The sequence below is a fragment of the Zonotrichia albicollis genome, chromosome 3 (genome assembly GCF_047830755.1).
Source record: "Zonotrichia albicollis isolate bZonAlb1 chromosome 3, bZonAlb1.hap1, whole genome shotgun sequence".
Classification (NCBI taxonomy): Eukaryota; Metazoa; Chordata; class Aves; order Passeriformes; family Passerellidae; genus Zonotrichia; species Zonotrichia albicollis.
In genome coordinates this window covers 92,911,734-92,933,935 of record NC_133821.1, presented here as the reverse complement: position 1 = coordinate 92,933,935, position 22,202 = coordinate 92,911,734, and positions in this window count along the sequence as shown.

Genomic DNA, 22,202 nt, shown 5'->3' with positions numbered 1-22,202 from the left:
GTGTTCCGCACAGATTGACTTATCTTGTAAGATGACACAAAGTTTTCTGTGTTAATTTTTTGTCCAGAAATTGCATGCCTCCTTTGTGGACGGTTGTTTTTAACTGAACAAGTGAAAAGAATTTAATGAGGTGCCATATGTCAAAACCAAATAATTAAACTATATCCGTTTCTTATGAAAACAGACTGTGATATATTTGTGAAAGGAAACTGAATCTGACATACTATGTTTTAAAACACTTTTGGAACAATTATGGAATTTAATCCCAGCCAGCAACTAAGCCCTACACAACCTGCAGCTCACTTTCCCCAGTGGGATGGGAGAGACAATAGAAGTTGAAATAAAGACAGTTTAATAGGTAAAGTGAGGCCACGTGGGCAAGGAAAACCAATTGAGGAATTAATTCACCACTTTCTGTTGGCAGGCAGGATTTCAGTCCTCCCCAGAAAAGCAGAGCCCCATCACATGTAATGATGACTTGAGAAGACAAACACCATCATTGCAAATGTTCCTCTTCCTTCGTCTTCAGGGAGCTGGGATTATTTATCCTGTGGAAAAATAGACTCAGAGGAGACCTTAATGCTTTCTACAACTGCCTGAAAGAGGCTCTAGCCAGGTGGGGGTTGGAGTCTTCTCCCAGGTAACCTGCAACAGGATAAGAGGAAATGGCCTCAAGCTGCCCCAGGGCAGGTTCATGTTGGATGCCAGAAAGAATTTTTTCACTGAAAGGGTGGTTAAGCATTGGGTCAGGCTACCCAGGGAGGTGATGGAACCACCCTCCCTGGAAGTGTTTAAGAAAAAGCTGAACATGGGACTTTATGCTATGGTTTGGTTGGACTGCCGGTTCAGTCAACAGTTGGATTTCATGATCTTGGAGATCTTTTCCAAATTAATGATTCTAGGATTCTCTTCATACAAAACACAAGATTCAAGCTATAATTAATTCATTTTTGCACTGAGAATAAAATCAGTCACACATTTCTGAATGCCTGACAGGGTTTGAAATTCTTTTGGTTATATATTGGTTTCAGGCATGTAATAGATAACTCTGCTTTTGCAGATAATTTGCAATCCACTGACTCCAAGTGAGAGTGTTTTACAAAGTATTTTTTGCAAAAAAAACACTTCACTGTGTCATATGTCAGAGGACAACATGCAAAACCACTGGAAAATCAAATTTTCATAACAGAATTTTTTGATAATGTACAATATGTGGGTGAATTGCAGATATCCTTTTGACATAAAATATCAGGGAATACATGCTCAACTGGCAAACAGATTCTGCCTATTCCCAATTGTCTTGAAAATTTACCTTTGTGTATCATCTTTGTTTATCATTCCTGATGCTGAAATCTTGAGGGTAGGATCCTATTAGTTTATCACAATAGAATGTACAGACACATCTCTAAAGATAGTTTGGTAAGCATAGATGTTCAGAAAAACTGTGAAAAATTTGACTAGTGGACTCTGTAAGCCCAACTCTTCCAAAAAAAGTCTCAAAACCCTGAACAAGCAGCAATAAAGGCAACAAGTATGCTTTATGTCTGCATGCATGTCAGGCTGGATAGCAGAACTTTTATAAGATAATTATTTTAACAAGGACTTCACCATATTCAGAAAGACTCCTGTAAATGCTACAAATTTTTTGTATGTTTTTTGTTCACTGATTTGAAGGTGTGGACGATTAAATTTGAATCATCTGAAGAGTTTTCCAAGGTAAACTGGATAGTTTATCTAAAGAGATTTCCAATGCAAGTTGTCCAATTTCACCTATCAAATATTTTTCTCCATCCAGTAGCTTTCTAACACTTAAAAAAAACCCCAAACAATTGGCTTGTCTAGTCTTCATAATCACAGACAGCTTGTTTTTTGTTTTGGTCTTAAGAAATTATTTTTTCTTGAATAAATTCTTCTCAGTGGTTTTATGCTTTTTAATGTTTTTCTTCTACTTGTTCTATTACTCTATTGGGACATGAAGTAAGGTTGTTTCTTGTTATTTTGTCCAATCAGGATTTCAAATAGCATCCTAGATTCTAGATAAATGTGATTATAACATCCAATAAAAGATTTTTTTAGCACAGCATACAAAAAAAATCTAGACAACCAGTACTATAAGTTCCCAAATGATTGGTGCAGATGCCTGATCTAGTCTTGGATTAAAGGATCTCTTAATTTGCAACTGATGCAAATACCGTTTCTGATACTGTAGCTCTCACATCCTCTGTGCAGTAATAATTATATGGTGTATGTGTTGATCTCCATTATCCACCTAACAGTTTACTATTTTTAAGGTATATGACTAATCATAAATTCTAACAACCTATATAATCCAAACAATACCAAGAAATATTTGCATTCAATATCCCATTTTATACTGTACAAAACTACATATACACTTTTTTTTTCTTTGCATTGGCCTTGTATGCCAATAGGTTTATGGTTAAGGTCTAAACTGCAGTGTTACTTATTTCTCTGAAACCATTGTGTGTGAAGAAATGAAGTTGCTAAGTTACTCAGGAGCCAAGACTGACAGTTTCACCAGCAGAGCTATCTTGAGGGAATCAGTCAGAGGCTGGGGTGCAAATGTAGACACAGAAGAATGGAATGGCAGAGTGCAATATGGAGTGTCTGCACACAGGCACACGAGTGCAGCTCTTCAGCAGCGCTGCATGTACTCAGAACAGCTGCACTGTGCACAGCTAATCCAGTGTATCTGATACTGGATTTTCACAGTTCCCTACATGCTGAAGGCCCATTTTAAGTTCCCATTTCCCCTTAGAAGACACACTTTCCTCCAGAAGTATGTGGCATATCAAGTTTTTATTTCTTGTTAATTGTGTACACTTCAGGGATGACACTAAAGCCGTGCACAGGTATTCTACTTCCGCAGAATTTCATGAAAATTAATGGAGTGTGTACCTAAGTCTGTTCAGTCTAAAAACATCGTTGCTTTATCTTCTGATTTCTGCTATATATAAATGCTTCTCTTGGCATTTTTTTTAGTTCATTGTTGTAAGCTCAATAGATTGACTCATTTGTGCAATTTTTCACAGGTACAGGTATACATGTGCTTAGGTATTTTCAAGGTTAAGGTGTAGACATGATTTGCATACATTCCTTTCTAAACACTTTTCTGTAGAGCAAATAATTTTATTGATATGATCTGTCAATTACTGCATGTTATATTTGCCATGTATACATTTGTAATGATGAGGTGTCTAGGAGCAGATTTTTTGTTTTGCTTTAAAATTTGTAGTTTCAATAGCACTGAAATATTTACAGTGTTGAACATGGAAAAAAATCATTAATTTATTAATTCTGCACTTTCATTCTTGTATAGGATTGTTTTATTATTTTGACTATAAACAATATACTTATATGGGAAAAATCTCATCCTTTTTCCCCTACAATGAACATCTCTGCGTCCAGGCTAACTAAAAACTTATTCCAGGCTCCAGGTCCTGATTTTCTAAGTGTCATTAAATTCCTCTTTATACATCCCCAGTCATTAGCCGCTAAAACTGTTGACATAGTAAGTCATACAATATGAGCAGAGTCGGTAAAGGAATGCATATTGTTATTTATCAATGGTATCATGATACTAACAAGACCTTCCCATTCTACAAAGCCTGCATATATGGTAATATTTTCCTGTTTAAAACCAGAATATTTCCCATTACAATATGACAGCTGAACAAGCACAGCCACCTCAGCCTGTCCTCGTGGGATAAGTGCTCTCATCCCTGGCCACCTTGGGTAGTCCTCCACTGAACTCCCTGCTGTTTACTGATTTCCTCCTCAACCTGGGATCCCAAAGCCGGATGCAATCTGTGTCTATAGAATGCTGACTGCACTCAGTGTGGGACTGGGCCAGAGTGGGAAGTAGGAGCGAAGATCAGCTAATACTGAATCCACTTCTCATCACTGCAGCAATTTTGATATGGATTCCCATATCTATGCACACATATGTAATGAAACTACTGCATACATATGCTCCTAAAGCCATAAGAGAAGCACATAAATTTTTATGTCTCTCTTTTCTGGACAGTATAAATCCTCAGGACAGCTAAAAGGCAGACTAAGAATAGTATAATAAAGAATAGCTGAAATTAGAGTTGTAAGAACTCAATAGGGATCTTGTTCCAATCATATTTTTTTGCCACTTTCTCACTATGTTTGTTCCATAAACTGTAAAATAAGGCTAATGAAACAGGGTGTCCTGCTTAAAATGCTTGGAGCACTTTCAGTGACAAGTGCTATAAGATTGCTAGAGGTGCACTGAGCAGTCTGAGGATGCTCATTCAGCTTTTACAGATATTGTGATTTACCACCTTAGTCTGAGGATAGATGCAATCTTGAAATTTCTAACATTCCTAACATTTGCTAGGATTTTTTCAAGCACGTGGATAGCATTTTAATCACACTGCTCATTTAATCTCCTGTGTTTGTGATTTTCTCCTTACTGATGGAGCAGCTGATATGTAGAAATTCAATTAATTTGCTTTCATCATTTGTCACATCTTAACCAAACTTATAGGGAACATTTGAGCACAGAGATGAAGATGGTTGAATTCTATTCTCTATTTTGAATAGAGTCATAGTCCATTAGAAAGCCCAGGCAGGTCACACAGTTTTACCCAGGCAGATCATTCTATTACAGTTTTGTTGATGATTTAAACCCTTTTTTAGTACAACCATGTACCATTATTATCATGTCTAGCTTTCTGGTTTCAGTTTTTATTCTCAAAAGGTTGTGTTTTTAAATCAACTAGCACTCTTAATGTTAAACAGAAAACCAAAAGATAACAGCCTTCTTGTGACAGGAGTAATGTATATATGGATTTCCTTTTGCAGTGTATTCATGAGGTTAAATTATCTAGTCCTCACTCTTTCTTCATTATTATCTTAAGACCAGAGACCTTTTCGGTATGAGCAATGTCAGTGAAAAACTATGTATGGATAAAAATTCTCCTACACAAGTGTGTAGATCTCTGTTTACAATTTAAATCCCATTTATTATATCCCAGGAGAGTCTAATTGGGATGTAGCAGTAGTTTATGCTTAACCTTCCTTCAAATAAGGAAGAGTTTTAAGCTTCATTAATTTGGGGATGCAATTTGAAAAAGTGTGGTGTCTAAAACCTTACTACTGAAGTAAGATGATCAGTGCTAATTAATGAAATGAATTTCAGGGAATTCAAGTTTTTAATTCTTCTCTATTAGTTCAAAAGATTTGTCAAATATATATACTGACAATTAATAGTTGTCAATTATATATATATATATATATATGTTTGTGTGCGTGTGTGTGTATGTTTGTGTATGTATAAAAAAATAAAATCAAGATTGTCTTTCCTTTAACTGCCAAGATGAACCCAAGGAAGTAAGGTGTCGACACTGTGGAGACTGGCAAAGGTCATGAGGTTAAAAATTCATGAGATAATTCAATATTTAAGGTCTCTAACCTTCTGTTCAAGTCAGAGTGAGCTATGGTATCAGACCAGGTTTATGAGGACTTTATCCATTTCGGTCTTGCAAACTGCTTATTTGCAGGAAAATGTTACCCAAGATGGGTAGTTTTTTAGAAAATAGTTCAAAAATCAGTGTTTTCACTACAATTTAATGTGAAGTATGACCCAGTAAATAATGTCAAAATAATTTTTTTTTAAGAGGCCCTCTTTTAATTTAGGAGGCAAATATATAATAATACCTCCCTCTTGGAAGAAATTCCCACTAGAAAATGATTGTTGTGACTTTCTGATAGTCATGGAAGAATTCCCTTTGGCACAATTTAGCAGGACTTCTGCACTTGGATTCTTCATCTTATTCTTATGAATTTTATTATTAATAAAAAGAATACATTTTTAGGCTACAAATAGGTGTTCTTTTAAAAGATAAGCCTTAGTTCAAATAGGACTAAATTTTGGAAAATCCTGTAGCTAAGCTATTAGATCAGTCTATTTCCACAGGGTGATTTTTTTATTCTTTATGACACAGGAAAAATTTGTGATTATTAAAACTGTGATCTTAATGTGATTGCTTACTTGTCTTTATAGGATTATAAAACATAATCTTTAATTTTGTAAAAATCCTGCTCCACAGAAAAAAGGTGGTTCTATGAGCAGAGCACAACTCAAGCAATTATTTATATTAAAACTAAATAACTTTTAGAAGCCTGCAGTATGTGCATATTCTAGCTGTAAAAATGTATGACTCCTAAGTCCCAGAATGACACCTGCCGTTGACATTAGCAAAAGATGTGAATGCTAAAATATAAAAAGCTTGAATTTCAAAACAGTATGCACACAGGCTGCATTTCTAATCAAAATAAACAGAGCAAGAGGAGGACAGTCTAGTTTAAACATGTCTTTGTAATTTCTATTTTTAAGAATTTTCAGAGGGTAACTTCACAGCAATTGCTGCATTTTCAGAAAATCTCAATCCTAAAGCATTGACACCCTGATGAACTAAAGACCATAGGTTAATCAGTGCACTTTCCTATCTAAATATAAGGATTTAAATATATGGAATTTGCAAGTATAAAGCATTAAGGGCTTAATTTAAAGATGGCATTCACTGTAGAGCTAATTATAAGTGAAACTACTGAAATATTTATTTTTGATAAATACCAAGTAGATACGTGGATATCTGCTTGATATTTCAGGCATTTTTGTCTCAGGAAGATTGTCTGCTTTAAGTGTGAGATAGAATATTTTTTGAGCAACTTAAATAACAATTAAATATATTTTGGTTTTTTTCCCCTTTATAGTACTTTTTCCTTGCTTCTATGCCTGCATAATTTCCTTCTTATATTATCTCTCACTGATATTGCACTAGAGCCCTTACAACTCTGAGTTTCCCAAATTCATTGAGGCTGTTGTTCAGTTTGAAGTAGAACTGTTCATACAAGAATAATTGATGGTGTGAGCCCACCCCAGCCAGGTGACAGCAATGCTCAGGAATACATGTACACACTGCTGGCTGTTATGTTAGGAGGACTTTGTTTAAAAACAAAGCAAAACATTTTTTCCTGCATCTCAACTTCAATTTAGGACCAGAATCTCACACCTGACATACTTTTGGAAGAAAAATGCCTTACAGTGTTACATTTAACAGCCTCATGATCCATCACAAATGTGGGCAGTAGTAACAGCTGCCAGTAGGTTTCTCAGACAGAAGACTGTATGATTTTCTAAACTAGCAGACATTGAGCATTAGCACAACATTTGAACATAGTTTCAGGCACAATTTTAAATAACTTTTCAAACCACTCAATGAAGCAGGGAGTTCTTTACCCTTGTTTCTTTCATTTCTGCTGTTTCATGCATGGCAACACAGTTATACAAGATCACTCAGGTTTCTTTCCATCTTAGGGTACAGAAGTGAACTTACTACCCTCTGGTTTCAGAGAGTATGTGCCAAGTCTGGCTGGGATGGAGTTAATTTTCTTCATAGCAGCCCATATGGTGCTCTGCTTTGCACTGGTGTCTAAAACAGTGCTGTTATCAATGTTTTGGCTGTTGCTAAATATTTCTTGAACACAGTTAAGGATTTCTCTTATTCCCTGACTTCTACCTCCTCCCTCTTTCCTCTTAGTGAGGGGATGGGCAAAAAGTTGTGAGGGGGCAGCTGATCTGTACTGACCCAAAGGGATATTCTGTATGACAAGATGTTGTGGGAAAGAAGAAGGAGGAAAAGTCTGCTCCTCTTGCATTTCTGTCCTGAAGCAATCAGTATTGTGTACTAAGGGCCTGCTTTCCAGAAAGGAGCTAATGGGAAGTACTGAGCAAATTCCTCTGTCTGCTTTGCTTGTGTGCACAGTTTTTCTTTTATTATCAAATGGTCATTATCAAGATCTACAAGCCTTTCAACCTTCTATTTTTACTCCATCCAGTGTGAGGAGGGCAAGAGTGAATGTCTATGGCAGTGTGTGGAAGTTGCCAGGATCAGTCTCCTCTGAGGTGTGTGCTCAGCTTTGTAATACAGCTTCAAAGTCCCTGTCTGCACCTTTGGCCCTGAAGAGAAACACAAGCTCTTAGATCTGCTCTGCTGTCTCCTTAATGGCCCTTGACAGGCACAGTCCATTGAGCTAATATCTTAATGAAGTTATGAGATACAACTATCATGAATTAATTTCTATAAAATTGTAGAACACTGTAGCCTTTATTAAAAGAGATGGGAACGATTGAGGTTTGGTTTTATGACTAGACATCATCTGCAGGATTGTAACCAAATCCCATTTGGCAGGGTGAGGAGGATGCATGGATGTGGGTGGTGCTGAGCTTTAATTGTCTTTGGTTTTCAAGGTAAGAGAAGAAAACCACAGTCTAGTTTAACATTTTTGTGACATTTGGGGGGTTCTTTGATTTCCTTTTTTTTTTTTTTTTTATGACACGTAGTGGTTATGGGGCTCCTCTATAGAAATGCACTTACCTTGTTTTATATGTGTTTGCATAAACACAGAAAATGACACAGAAATTCATATTTCCTATCCTAGCATACCAATTCTTGCTCTTTGTTTTTAGGCAAAGAGCTACACAATAAGAACAAAATGGAAGTGGCAGTGTAAGCTCACAACCTACACACCAGGCACAAGGCTGCTAATGCTAAAATGTTAAAGCAAGCATTGGGATGCAAAAGAGACGCGTCTGCTGTTTGTTCAGATTGCTTATTACTGCTGAAAAATTGGGGTGCCAATTTATAACTTCTTAGGGCAGGATGCATTGCCACTTGATTCTATTAAATGACAAACAGATCTGTGGATGCCTATGAAATGTTATAAGATTGGAATCCTATGCTAACACAATTAGTATTGAAACTGCTCTTACTATTCAGCCTTATTCTGGGTAGTCTAAAAGGTAATTCCAAGAAAAGAAAAACACTATTCCATTTCCACATTACAGATATTTTGTGTTTGTAAGCCACTCAAATCAGTTTTCAAAATTCTTGCAGAAACAATAGGAGGATAATATTCACACCGAAGAATGAGAAGGCAAAAACCAGTTTTTAAGAAATATCTGCTCAGTTGAACTTCTTGTGTCCCTCAATACTCTCTGCTTCGGTACAAACAATCCTGCATTTAAAACTAGTCCTTAGAAAAATTATTTATGTCTTCTACTGCATTTCTTCCTGGTTTACTCATAAACTATGAAATTTGTCTTTGTTTTGACAGCCAGTAAAGGCCTATGCCTCACTTGAGTCTTGCAAACAGGATTTAGGCGGGCACTAAAAGCATTCACAGTTTGGTCTGCCAGTAGCATATTTGATCCTGCTCAAGTAAATTGAGCAGAAACACAAATCAGAGACTCTGCTGTCTCCTTGCTTCACTGTTCCAGCCTCATGTAGACTTTCTTAGAAACACTGTTTTGCTGAGAAATAGGGTTATATTTTTGTTTAGACCAGAGACCTTTGATTTTGTTTCCATTTACATGTATTCCTCTTGAATCCTGAGACTAGCAAGTTTTATTTTGTTTGTTTTCTCTGTATACCCAGGTACCCACACAAAATGATGCTGAACAGGAAAACAAGGATTTAGATGCTGTCATCCTTAATCAGGCAGTGTTTCCAATTTGTTTCAATTTCAAGGACAGAATCTTTGGGTCCTGTTCAATAACCTGTACAGACTGGCCAAGCATGTGTTAATATTTTTTGCTATGTTTAAATTTGTTAAATTTCCCCAATATTGTCTTCACAGGAAAAACACAGCATTTCTTCTTATGCGTGTTTTTTAAAGATGTAAGTGCAAGAAAACACATGTACATTTTTATCAAGTCATTTTTTGAGAATATTCTCTAGGCAGATTGTTTTTATTTGAAAGTAAACAGCCACACTGGGGTTCAGTTAAAATCCATCATCCATGCCAATAAATAATGTGTATAAAGAATCCTTATTTACTGTAAAGACTTTTCTAAGGAGACTTTATAGACTATGGAAGCATAGTCTATAAAGGAGGTGAGAAAAAAATTGCACATAATCAAAAGTTCTTTAACTGGATCATAATGAATGATAAGAAATATTGTTATTTTATTAATAGGAAAATTAATCCTGTGGAATAGCTAAGTTTTATGTTGATAATAAATGAAATCAAATTAAGACAACTCCTTATAATTTATGGAAATGCATTCCTCTTTTTTAAAAAGAACAAAAGCAAAACGTAAATATCTAATAATTTCTTCTGAAGTAAGTAGGAAAAATATTTGAAATTAAATGGAAGCCAAATATACTTTTCAGCACAACAAGCATATCCTGTTCTCTTGATCCAAATATTTCTTTATCTCCTAATTTTTGATGAGTTTCTATTTTTTGAGAAATACAACCCCTGATTTATTTAAAAGTAGACTTCTTAAGCAAATTGAGAAAGAACTGACCTATACTCTCTCAAATACAAGTACCAATAGAAAAATGCTGTACAATAATAAGACAATGCGATGGTTTGAAGATGAGATTACAGACCTACTACTCTACTGATATAACCAGAAATTAATGCCTATGTCCATACTGCTAACATCAGTAATATCTGAAATGTCAAAACTTGCAAAGTAGAAAACTTGCATATAATTATTAGTAAAAAATTGCATATAATTAATAGTAGAAACTATACATGAATATTAGGAAAATGAAGCTGTCTCTGAAAGAAGCTGCCACTCTACTCAGCCCTGGTGAGGCACATCTGAAGTGCTGTGTCCAGTTCTGGGTTCCTCAGGACAAGAGAGACCTGGAGTAAAATGAAGTTTTTGGAGCGGGTCTAGCCGAGGAACACAAAGGTGATTAAGGGACTGGAGCATTTCTCTTATGAGAAAAGGCTGAGGGAGCTGGGCCTGTTCAGCCTTGAGGAGGACAGCTGAGAGGGAAGATGACAGTGTACAGAAAAAGCTGAAGTGTCAGAGGACGGACCAGGCACTTCTGGGTGGAGCCCAGCAATAGGACAAGAGGCAATGGACTGAAACTGATGCACAGGAAGTTCCACCTGAACATGAGGAAGGACTTTACTGTGCAAGTGATGGAGCACTGGAACAGATTGTCCAGAGAGGTTGTAGATTCTCCCTCACTTCATTCAAGAACCATGTGGACACAATCCTGAGCCATGTGCTCTGGGATTACCCTCCTTGAGCAGGGAGGTTGGAATGGATGACCCACTGTGGTCCCTTCCAACCTGATCCACTCTGTGATTCTGTAAAACCCTCAATAATCATAAGCCTCATGAGCAAACATCAATTTTAAAAGGGATAAGACATATGTGTACTGTTGTCTAGCAGTTCTGCTTTTTGATGCCTATTAATTTTTTAGACTGTATCATAAGACTGTATACTGGAATACCAGAACCATCCTTAAGTGATGATTATAACTTCTGTCCTTACTAGTTAACAGTTGGTTCACTGTCTTTCATCCTTCTACACATTTCTTCTGTGTCACACTGATTACACATCTTTTTGCTGTATAACCCAGCAAAAAAAATTACCTTTATTTTGGCCTGGCTATCATAGTAACCTTCTTATTGCTATGTCATGGTATTTTTTCTAATGAATAATACTTAAAAGACAAGTTAAATTAAAAAGATCTTGCTGAATAACCTAATACATAGTCCCTGAAGAACAACACTATTCTTTGCCTCCAAGAGATTAGCTTTGGAGTATGTGCTGATTTCCTGCAAAGGCTCCCTCCTTCCTGGCTGGATACCAGTTTAGCTGCTGTCCAGAACTCTGAGAAGAAAGGCAATGATGAAAGATGATGAAAGTTGCAGTGGTAGAAGTGGGGCATGGTCTGCTCTATATCAAGTTCCAACTTTGGAGCTGACTTTTCAAGTTTCAATTTTATCCTAACCCCTAGGATTTCAATTTTTATATACCAGTGAGGAGAAAAAGCTCAAGGTCTGCCTAGACTGAGATGCATAAAGGTAATATATGCCTAAAGAATCGTGTTTAGCTAAGGCAGCTCACCTATAGAGTTCAATGAAACAAAGACATAAAAAGACAACATAATTTTGTATTTTTATAAAGAATTTTAACCATCCTCATTTCCAACAAGCTTTTAGTAGTGCCACCAAACAATCACCCTAATAATATGTAACAGCAAGGATAGATGAAGAATTCTTCAGAATTCTTCAGAAATATGTATAATTAATTATTTCTATTCTTTTGATGTGTTAGTCTGCTCTTGCTGGTTTGAGTACTCTAATCCAATTTAATTTTGCACTTTTGAGTAGTCAATTATTTTATCTTTAGCAGCATCTTAAAACTGCTCAAATGGTTTCCAATATTGCCTTTAAACTTCAATTTTCTTGTACACCTGTGCACACAGAAATAAAATTCTTATGTTTTCCTTTTCTGAAAACTTAATTAATATCCTGTCAGAAATGTATTTTTTTCAGTTTTTATTACCCAGAAGGAATTACTTAGTTATACTGAGTGCCTGGCAACATATTTGTGTGCAGGAGACGTTCGTTGTTTTGGACTTTCTACTGAGAATGAAATAAAAATTCTGTTCTCAAACATGGGTGGATATGAGATACTTCTGGGAAGGAATGTAAGACAAGGTTTGCAAACTTCTAATTTTTCCCCTACTGTTCCACCAGTAAGATGTTTTTAATGGAAGAACTGGCCAGGGATTAATTTTAGGCCTTTTGTCACTGGCAAGGATTATGGTTTTGGAGAATATCTGAATGTCATTTCCTTATCTTTTACTCACATGTCTAAGAAAGCATGTTCCTACAGGCAGGGATGCCTTGTGGTTCACAATCAAAGTCAAAACTAAAATGCCTAAGTTGCATTTTATTTCAACAAATCCACTGGAGATTTGCTTCTCTGCTTGTTCCTCATTGTCTCACTCAAACTGTCCATACTCCTGGGGAAAGGATGGTAGCAGGGAATATAACCATTCCACTGAACCTCTCCCTGTAATATACTGGCTAGCTTGTATAAAAATATAAACAGAGATTGGTTTTAAATCAGGGACTAGAATTAGAAGTAGTTTAACTCAGTTAGATCTGTACTATGGATACATCATTACATATTAAATATGTTGGAAGAAGTTTGACAGTTTTTGTCTGTCACTCGTGTGCTGGGGTGAGTAGCTCTGGTGCTGACTCAATCAGCAGCAGAGCTCTCCAGCTCCAGCGTGGTGCCCAAGGGGATTTCCTCAACAAGGGACCCTCAAGGGGAGCCAAGGCTCCACAGCTCGAGTGAGAGTGGCTGATGGGACATCAGTGGGATCAGGAGCAATGGTGAATAAGTCACCACATGTGTAAAGCAGTCCCTGGAGAGCATCATGACCAGGGCAGGCATTTAGAGGGCTCTGCTGGCTTGACCAGAGAGCAGCAGTATCTGCCTGGCAGAAGGCAATGACCTCTCTAAGCTCTGTGCCTGCCACAACAAACCGAGCTCCTCAGACAGAGCTCTGCTGGGAACACGCTGCTACCCCAGCGCCACGCTGCAGGGTGAGCCCAGCCTGCTGTCAGCACAGCCAGCAGAGAGAGAAGCCCTGTGTGAGGGCACAGGAACCCTTCTGCTCACTGACAGAGCTGCAGGAGGAGGAGACCTGACTGAGGAATATCAGGGAATGTGACTGAGAGATACACAAAGACATGAAGAGAGAGCTTCCTACCCCTGATGCAGTTCTTGGATTATCATCCATTGTGAATTTTTCAGGTGAGCAGAGATGGTAGCACAAGAAAGGCAATCAAGAGAGATCTCAGGGCTTTGGGATGACTAGCCAAGAGGTCAGAAGCACAAGTGTTCTCTATTCTTCCAGCTGCAGGGAATGATGAGTGAAAAACCAGGAGGATACAGCAGATCTATACTTGGCCCTGAGCCTGGTAAAATTTGGGTGACTTTTTGATCATGGGTCAGTTTCAAAGACATCAAGCCTGCTAATGACAGATAGGGTATTGTAAATATTTTTGCCCAACATCTGGGTGAACTCAGGAGGAGGACTCCATCTGATCAGAAGGCTAATTAATTACTTTATTATACTCTGTTATATTAAAGAATACTATCCTATACTAAAGAATACAGAAAAGATACTTACTGAATGGTAAAAAGATAATGAAAACTCGTGACTCTTTCAGAGTCCCAACACAGCTTGGCCCCAATTGGCCAATGAGTCAAATCAACTCACATCAGAGACCAGTCAAACAATTACCTGTGGGTAAACAATATCCAAACACATTCCACACAAGCACATCACATGAGAAGCAAATGAGATAAGAATTGTTTTCCTTTTCTCTGAGGCCTCTCTTGCTGCCTTTCAGCTTCCCAGGAAAAAAACCCTGGGCGAAGGAATTTTTTCAGAGAATGTGAATGCCACAATAGGGTACACCAGTCTCAAAAATGTTAAAAGAATCTTTGCATAGGACTTGGCAATTCTCATAGAAAGAGCTCTAAACTAGATTGGGAGGGGGAAAGGGAAAAAGTCAAGCTCACTAGAGATTAGCCTGGGGCTAGCAGGTGAATGTTTAAGGGACAGTGTACTAGCAAGTTCCTTCAATCTGCCAGATCAGTAGAGGTGGGGGATGGAGATTTATGTATCAGCAAAGACATCAGGCTTTTTGATGAGATAGAAATCATGGAAGTGCCTGAGAATTCTCATGGCTTCTTCCCCTTGTAAGCTGGTGGAATCAACAACATAACTGAAGTGCATCTACACCAATGCACACAGCACGGGCAACAAACAGGAGGATGTCATTGTACGACTGGAAAACTAAGGCAAATTTGCAATCACAGAAACATGATGGAAAGACTTGCATGACTGGAGTGTTGCAATGGATAGCTATAAATTCTTCAGAAGGAATAAACAAGGAAGGAGAAGTGATGAGGTAGCCCAGTATGTTAGGCAGTATTCTGACTTGAGTTTGATGATGGTGATGATAGGGTTACATATTTATGGTAAGAGTCAGGGGAAAGGCCAATAAGGCAGGTATCCTAGTGGGAGTCTGTTATAGACCCCCCAACCAGGATGAAGAGGCAGATGAAATACGCTGTGAGCACCTGGGGGTAGTCTCATGATCGTTGGCCCTTGTTCTCTTGGGATACTTCAACTTTCAAGATATCTGCTAGAGATGCAACGCAGCAAAGAGAAAACAGTCTAGGAAGTTCCTGGAGTGTGTGGAAGCTCCAAACATTCCTGGCGAGTGAGCCAGCCAGGGGAGATGTGTAGCTGGAACTCTTTTGCACAGACAGGGAAGGACCGATGGGTCATATGATGGTCAAAGGCCACCTTGGGCACAACAATCTCAAAATGACTGAGTTTTCAAGCCTTGGAGAAGTGAGCAGGAAATCTTAAGAGTTCTTTTCCAACTTAAATGATTCTATGATTCTCTAGTAGGTCTTGTTATATTACATAGTGAGAATAATCTGTCCCATCTGTATCTTGTTGCTGCCTTGAACCGGAGTTATAACGTAACATAGGGATGCTTCATTAGACAGCAGAATAACTACTTGTTCTACACAAACATATTCTGAACTATAAATTGACTGGAACCCAGGAATATATGTTTTAGTAGCCATTTTAAAATGTTCCTTGGAATTAAAATAATAATTCATTGGATTTCTGATATCTTTATACATGTACTATTATGTACTGGACATTATGAAGTTTCACTCTCTGAAGTATTTCTGAGGTAAAAAAATCCACATCTTAGTTGCTACTATGAGAAAATTCTTTTTCATGTATGTTATGATTTTTTCTTCTTCCATCTGCCCAGAATGCATTGTGTTTCATGTATTCTGAAACAAGGAGAGCATAATCTTCCCTTCTGTAGTGTATGGCCCACTCATTATTTTACATAGTTTTATCACGTTCCCAGTTTTACAATTTATTTCCAGCACAGGCAATACCACTGAGAGGTACATAAAATTATTGGCCATCTTGGAACTTGCTGGGTCAATTTTACTGCCAGTATAATATAATAACAACATTTATGTGCTAGGAATATTAAACACATAGAAGGATACTTCAGCATAATAGGTTCTGAAATAATGTCATCCTTTTACAGTATCACATGGGACATGCAGCTGTTGTAGAATTCTAGTGAGTGGATCCTGGTTGGATGCCAGGCACTCACCAAAGTCACTCTAGCATTCCCTTCCACAGCTGGACAGGAGAGAGAAAATAAAACCAAGGGTTCATGGGTTGAGATAAAGACCAGGAGAGATCACACACTAAATACTCTCATGGGCAAAACAGACACAAATTAGAGATATTAACTGAATTTATTACTAACAAAATCAGGGCAGGATAATGAGAAGTAAAATATGACCTCACAAAACACCTTCCCCCCATCCTTCCCCCCAGCAGTGCAGGGAGACAGAGAATGGGCGTTATGGTCTGTTTATCATAGGTTGTTTTTGCTGCTGCTCAGTGGGAGGACTCCTGGCACAGCATGGGGTCCCTCCAACAGGAAAAATTTTGTTGGGGTTGAGCAAAGTACCAAGAACTACAACAGTATGGTCTGGGGAAGATCCACCTATTTACAGTGAGAATGTGATTCACTACCAGCATTCCCTACACATATATGGTAATTGTCTCTAGAAAGTTCCTTGTTCTCTGTTAGATTATTGGTTAAAAAGTGTTGCAACGTTTTACATATTTGTAACCCCTCTTTCCTATTGGACCCTCACCCACCTCTATCCTACTTTAAATAAGTTGTGCTTATCTTGGCCCTTTTGGTGCATCCCTTGCTACTGCATTCCTCTCTGACCAGTTTGCTATTTTCGTATTAATAAACCTTTTTTCTTTTCAGGTCACCAATCTGTGCCTGTCCTTCATTTATTTAAACACCAAGTTTGGCGACCTCTTGCCAATCTCCTGGACAGTCTAGGGGTCTGTCCTTCCAGGCCAGACCCTGAGTGGACGCAATAATTCCTGTGAAATTCTCCAGTGTGAGTCCATCGCACAGGAAACAGTCCTCCATAAACTGCTGCCGTGTGAGTCACTCAAGGACAGGATGTTCCAGTCCTCCATGGGGTAAAGAGTCCCACCAGCAAACCTGCTCCAGGGTGGGCTCCTCTCTCCACAGCCCTGCAGGTCCCTGCCAGGACCCTGCTCCAGCACGGGCCTCCCACAGGGTCACAGCCTCCTCTCAGGCAGCCCCTGCTCCAGTGTGGGTCTCCTCCATGGGCTGTGGGTGGATCTCTGCATCCCTGTGGATCCCCATGGGCTGCAGGGGCACAGCTGCCTCACCATGGGCTGCACCAGGGGCTGCAGGGGAATGTCAGCTCTGGTTGTGGAGCACCTCCTGCCCCTCCTTCTGCACTGACCCTGCTGTTTTCAGGGCTGCTCAGCACGTGTTCTCATCCCACTCTGCTCTGGCTGCAATTAAATCTACATAATCACTTCTTTTTCTTCTTAAATGTGTTATTGCATGTCCGGTTTTCGGCTGTTTGAAGGGCCTGGAAAGGCCCGGAGTGGCCTTGGGGCAGCCCGCGTATCAAAGGACGAGAAGAGGCTTCAGTTCTTCTTTCGGTCTTTATGTTTATTAATTGTTTATCTAAAAGATTTTCTTTCGACCCGACAGAGGTCTGCTCAGCAGTCAGCCATGAGCACACTGTGTAGCCCTCCGGACAGTCACCTATCTTTATACCCATTGTTACGTGTACAATATTTATCATTTTTCCCCAATCCTTTTTATTTTTATTGTCCGGTGCACTTTCAGTAATGACCAATCCCAAAGCGCCACCATCACCAAAGAAGATGGAGGAGAAGAAGAAGAAGAAGAAGAAGAAGGACAGGACACGCCCCAATTCCTCCATCTTACTTCTCTAAACCCCCCTGTACATAAATCCTAAACCCTGTGTCTCACCCTCTAATTAACTAATCCCTTCACCATTCACCCTGGTGAAGTCCTCCTATCCTCATACAGGTGTCGTCTCCCGTGTAGGATCAAAGTCCAGCCACCAGACACTTCTAGCATCATTCCAGGACTCCCGAGCCCCCCAAGGGTGGTCTCGGTGGCTCGGCACCTCAGTCCTGAGGTGCTGAGATCCCACAATTGCAGAGACATTACTATCATTTCTGGCTGGCCCAGCCTTGGCCTGCAGCATGTCCATCTTGGAGCTGCCAGGGATTGGTTCTGTTGGACATGGAGGAAGCTTCTGCAGCTTCTCACAGAAATCACCTCTGTAGCCCCTCTGCTCTCAAAACCTGGATAGACAAACACAACACATTTGCAAATTAAAACTTTTATTTTGTGAACTATTAGATAGTAAAGGAAATTTAAGGACAAGTCCGTGGTAATGAAGGTCTTGACTTTACAGCTGCATCTGGAATACAAATTATCATACCTTTGGATCCTCCAACAATAAACTGAGATAAAAAGAAATAACATACAGTTAATACTCCAGAAATGTAGGAAAATCCCTGCCCTTTGGAAATGTACCCCATGACCCAGCTGGGGCTTATGATCACAAAGAGGTCATGAACGTTCTTTGGCTAGAACTTTTGAGTAGAACTTGTTTACAGCAGCTAAGATGAAGAAGATGACGTCTATGTGCTGTAGAAGATGCAGAGGCAGAAATACCAGTATTACATTCAGTAAATCCCTAATAATTTTGTACTACTGTGGTAGGATTGTGGAGGGAGAATGCCTTAGCTCTTTTGTCCTAGAGCATGTTCAGCCAAGTCTGATCAGAACAGGAGAGTCTCAATAGGCACACTAGGGCATGACCAGCCTCCACCCACCTCATATAATATATCAGCTGGTATATCTTATTATATACCAGCACTGGCTGAAAGAAGGCCCTTAGAGAAAAGTATAAAAATGCAGTAGGAATTACTCATTATTTCCCAGGTGCACTGTCCCAGGCTTCATAATTTGTGTCCTTGGGATTTCCTGGTCACCAGTGGTATCCATAATAGACTCTTCATCCATGAATTTGGCTAATCATGCTGTCAGTATGCAAATGACCACAATGAATTGCAGTTGGACTATTAATCATGTAAACAAATTTCCATTTTTGTTTGGGAATTTTATTCTTAATAATTTTTTAGTGATTTTTTTTAGGTATATCTCAGTTCTAATTCAGAGGAACACTTATTGCCCGTTCTCCTACAGACCATATTTCCTACCCTTTCAGATATTTTTTTCCTCTCCTTACAGTGTCTGTATGGTTTTGGGTCTGTACTATTGTGGATCCAGATATGAAGAGAAAATGGAGTTGTGGCAGAAAGGCACAGCAGGTGATCTACTTTTGGGGAAAATGAAGGTGGGGATACGCCTTACACTCAGCACAAATACCTTTTAGCACTTCAAAGGTTATGTTGTTTTTCTGAAACTCACCAGCTGACAGCCCTAAAAACTGCTTCCATGTGAAGCAAAGCAAAAGAGCACAAGTCATGTTACGGTAGACAGAATCCATGTAGAAATCTCAGGTTAACTGTAGTTTTGAAGAGGTAGAATGGAAATTGATTGTGTAATGAACATACATAACAATACAAAGAACCTTGTCTGTTTACTAAAAAATCAAAATATGTTTTCTGCCTGAAATTAAGTGCAGTGTTGCCCCAATGTGAAGATTCACAATGAAGGATATTTAAATTATTAACTTTGCTAATTAATAGCATATCCTCTTCAAAATGCTCCCTATCCAAAATAGAGCCCATATTCTTCATCTTTATCATCTGTAAGTATGTTTTCCTGTATCATTGCAACATTCATTCTTGTTAACACATTTTTATTAGGGATTTCCCTAAGCTTTGGCCTATTGTTTATTTATTATTGTTAATTACTATTGTGACCTACTGTTTAATCACTCATTAATATTTATATTAAATAAACTACACACACCATTTAAAACTATTGTCAGACAAATGGCAAAATTTCTGGTAAATGTTGTGGTTTCATGATCAGTGTCAGAGAAGTTTAGTTGTGGGATTGCTTTTTTCTTAATTAATTATTTTTTTTCATGAAAGTTTATACATGGTTTCAGGAAAATTTAATTATTAAAATCTATAACATGTCATTTGATATTTCAATTTTCTATCCATTTTCTGTTCATTGAAACCAGTGATATATTTCTATGCATCAGTAAATTATTTAGATGTCCCAACTCAAAGTATTTCCTCATTTCAGTTCAGAATAAGGGAATTTGGGAGCAGTAGTTCCCAAATAGACTCAGAAAAGTGGACTTCAATGAAATGTGCCAGAGGGAAGAAAAAAATCAAGAAAAATTCTTAGTTTTTGGCGTCTTCTCAGTGGTAAAAGTTGAGAGGGGCACATATTTAAAAGAAACTATTTTGGCTGAAGATCAGGGAGGAGGACTGTATGGAAAAAGAGAAGAGCTTCTAGGGGCTGGAACAGTGAAGGAGTGAACATTTTAGTGTAAGACACACATTGTGAACTTAACATTGTGCTAAAAATTTGGAAGAGGACAGTCCAGCCTAACAGAAAGGTAAAAGGAGCTGCGAACTCTCACAATTTCAATTTCTCAGATGCAGTGAGAAGCAACATCTTTGCTCTGCTGTGGAATAAGAATTGGTATGAGGTCTCACAGGGCAGGTCATCCATCTTATTTCTCAAACCAACACAGGTCAAAGGCCATACGCTGTTTACATTAAAGGGGTTTTTGATGCTTTGGGAATAATGAGCTTTCTGTACAACCAAAAGTGAAATCCCATCATTAATGAGAATAAATGGAAGCTGAGATAATATTGGGTATCAGTACTCTATGAATATGATTTTAGGAGACAGTTTTCATGCATATTGCTTGCTGGTTATGGAATAACTCAGCTTTTCTGATATGAAATACCCCAACACAAAGTTAACCCTGCGCAAGAATGACAATCAAGTTTGAAATAGTATTTTAAAAAGAAACTTTTCCCACTTTAAAAATCCAAAGGGCTTTCTAAAAAAAATAAAAAGTGATTTCACAAGAAAGTGTTTTAATTGAATATGTTTTTAGAATGCTGGTAGATAAAGTTTAGCTTTATAGACAGAATTACAAAAAATACCAGGGATGAGATGAAATAATGATCCGAAATTGTAAACATTTTTCATGCTTACTGTAAATTCTTACATAAAATTACACTTCTGGGGAAAAAATGGTTTGTGGGGGAAAGAGAAAAAATTTTTTTAAAATCTAACAGATATTGAAGCTTAGTTTTTGGTGTTTTCACATTTTTAAATCCATATTTGAATTATTTTTGCTCTTTTCTGTCTTGTTTTATTTGTGGAATCCACAGTGATAGGATCATACATAGAGTTTTGCACTAACTTTCCTCATAGAACAGCTTAATAACAAAAAGTAACCTGAAATCTAAACAGTTCTATTTATGAAACAGGAACTTTTAACTTGGTTGGGACTGCTGCTCAGTTTTTCAATCTACCTTTTGAATAGGATGTATAAATCAGAACCTTCACTGACTTAATGCACTTTTTGAATTAGCGGGGCATAATTCTTCACTGTGCTTGATATAATCCCTTTCTCTATATTTCCCTTTCTATATTTCTCCTCAGATTCAGAGTTGATGAAAAATCTCTGAGTTACAGAATATGGTCTAGATAGGGTCACAATGGTGCTCACTATTGGTTTGGTGACGTATCCTTCAAATCTTGCTTTCAAAAACTTTTTATGTCTCTGAAATTTCATACAGGCAAACCACTTCTGTAAGAGCTGACCGACTTTTGGAGAAATTTATCTGGTTAGACTCATATTGGTACAGATACTATGTTCCATAAAGTTCCAGGGCTTTATGATGGAGACTGTGAAAAGGAATATGAAGTAAAAGGGCAGACAAGTTTTAAAAAATGGAAGAACTTGGAAATCACGTTCAGAGGGATTCTCTCTATTGAATCTAAGGTGAGCCATGGGAATCTAGCTCTCAAGCTTAAAATAGCCTTTGTTGATACTGCCCATGGTGCATTGATAAATTGTTCTTTTTGCATTAGTTGTAATCTTTTTATATATGGGGCTTCATTCCTACATAAGAATGTAGTAATGTTGAGTCTTAAGTGATGAATTTGTGGGGTCAAAGTTACCAAAGCAAAGGATATTAGCATAAGAAATAGTTTCCTGACCTGAAAAAACTTTAAAATCATGTTTTCACTACTTTTAATTTGGCTGGATTCAGGTAATTTGTATTTAGTAGTTTATTTCTCTGTTTAGTAATAATAAACCAGCCCTGGCCACTCAGATTGAGACATGGGATCAATCTTTATGGACACTAGCAGGTGCTTCTGAAGTAAGAGGGCCCAGATCAAATGGGGGTTTCCCT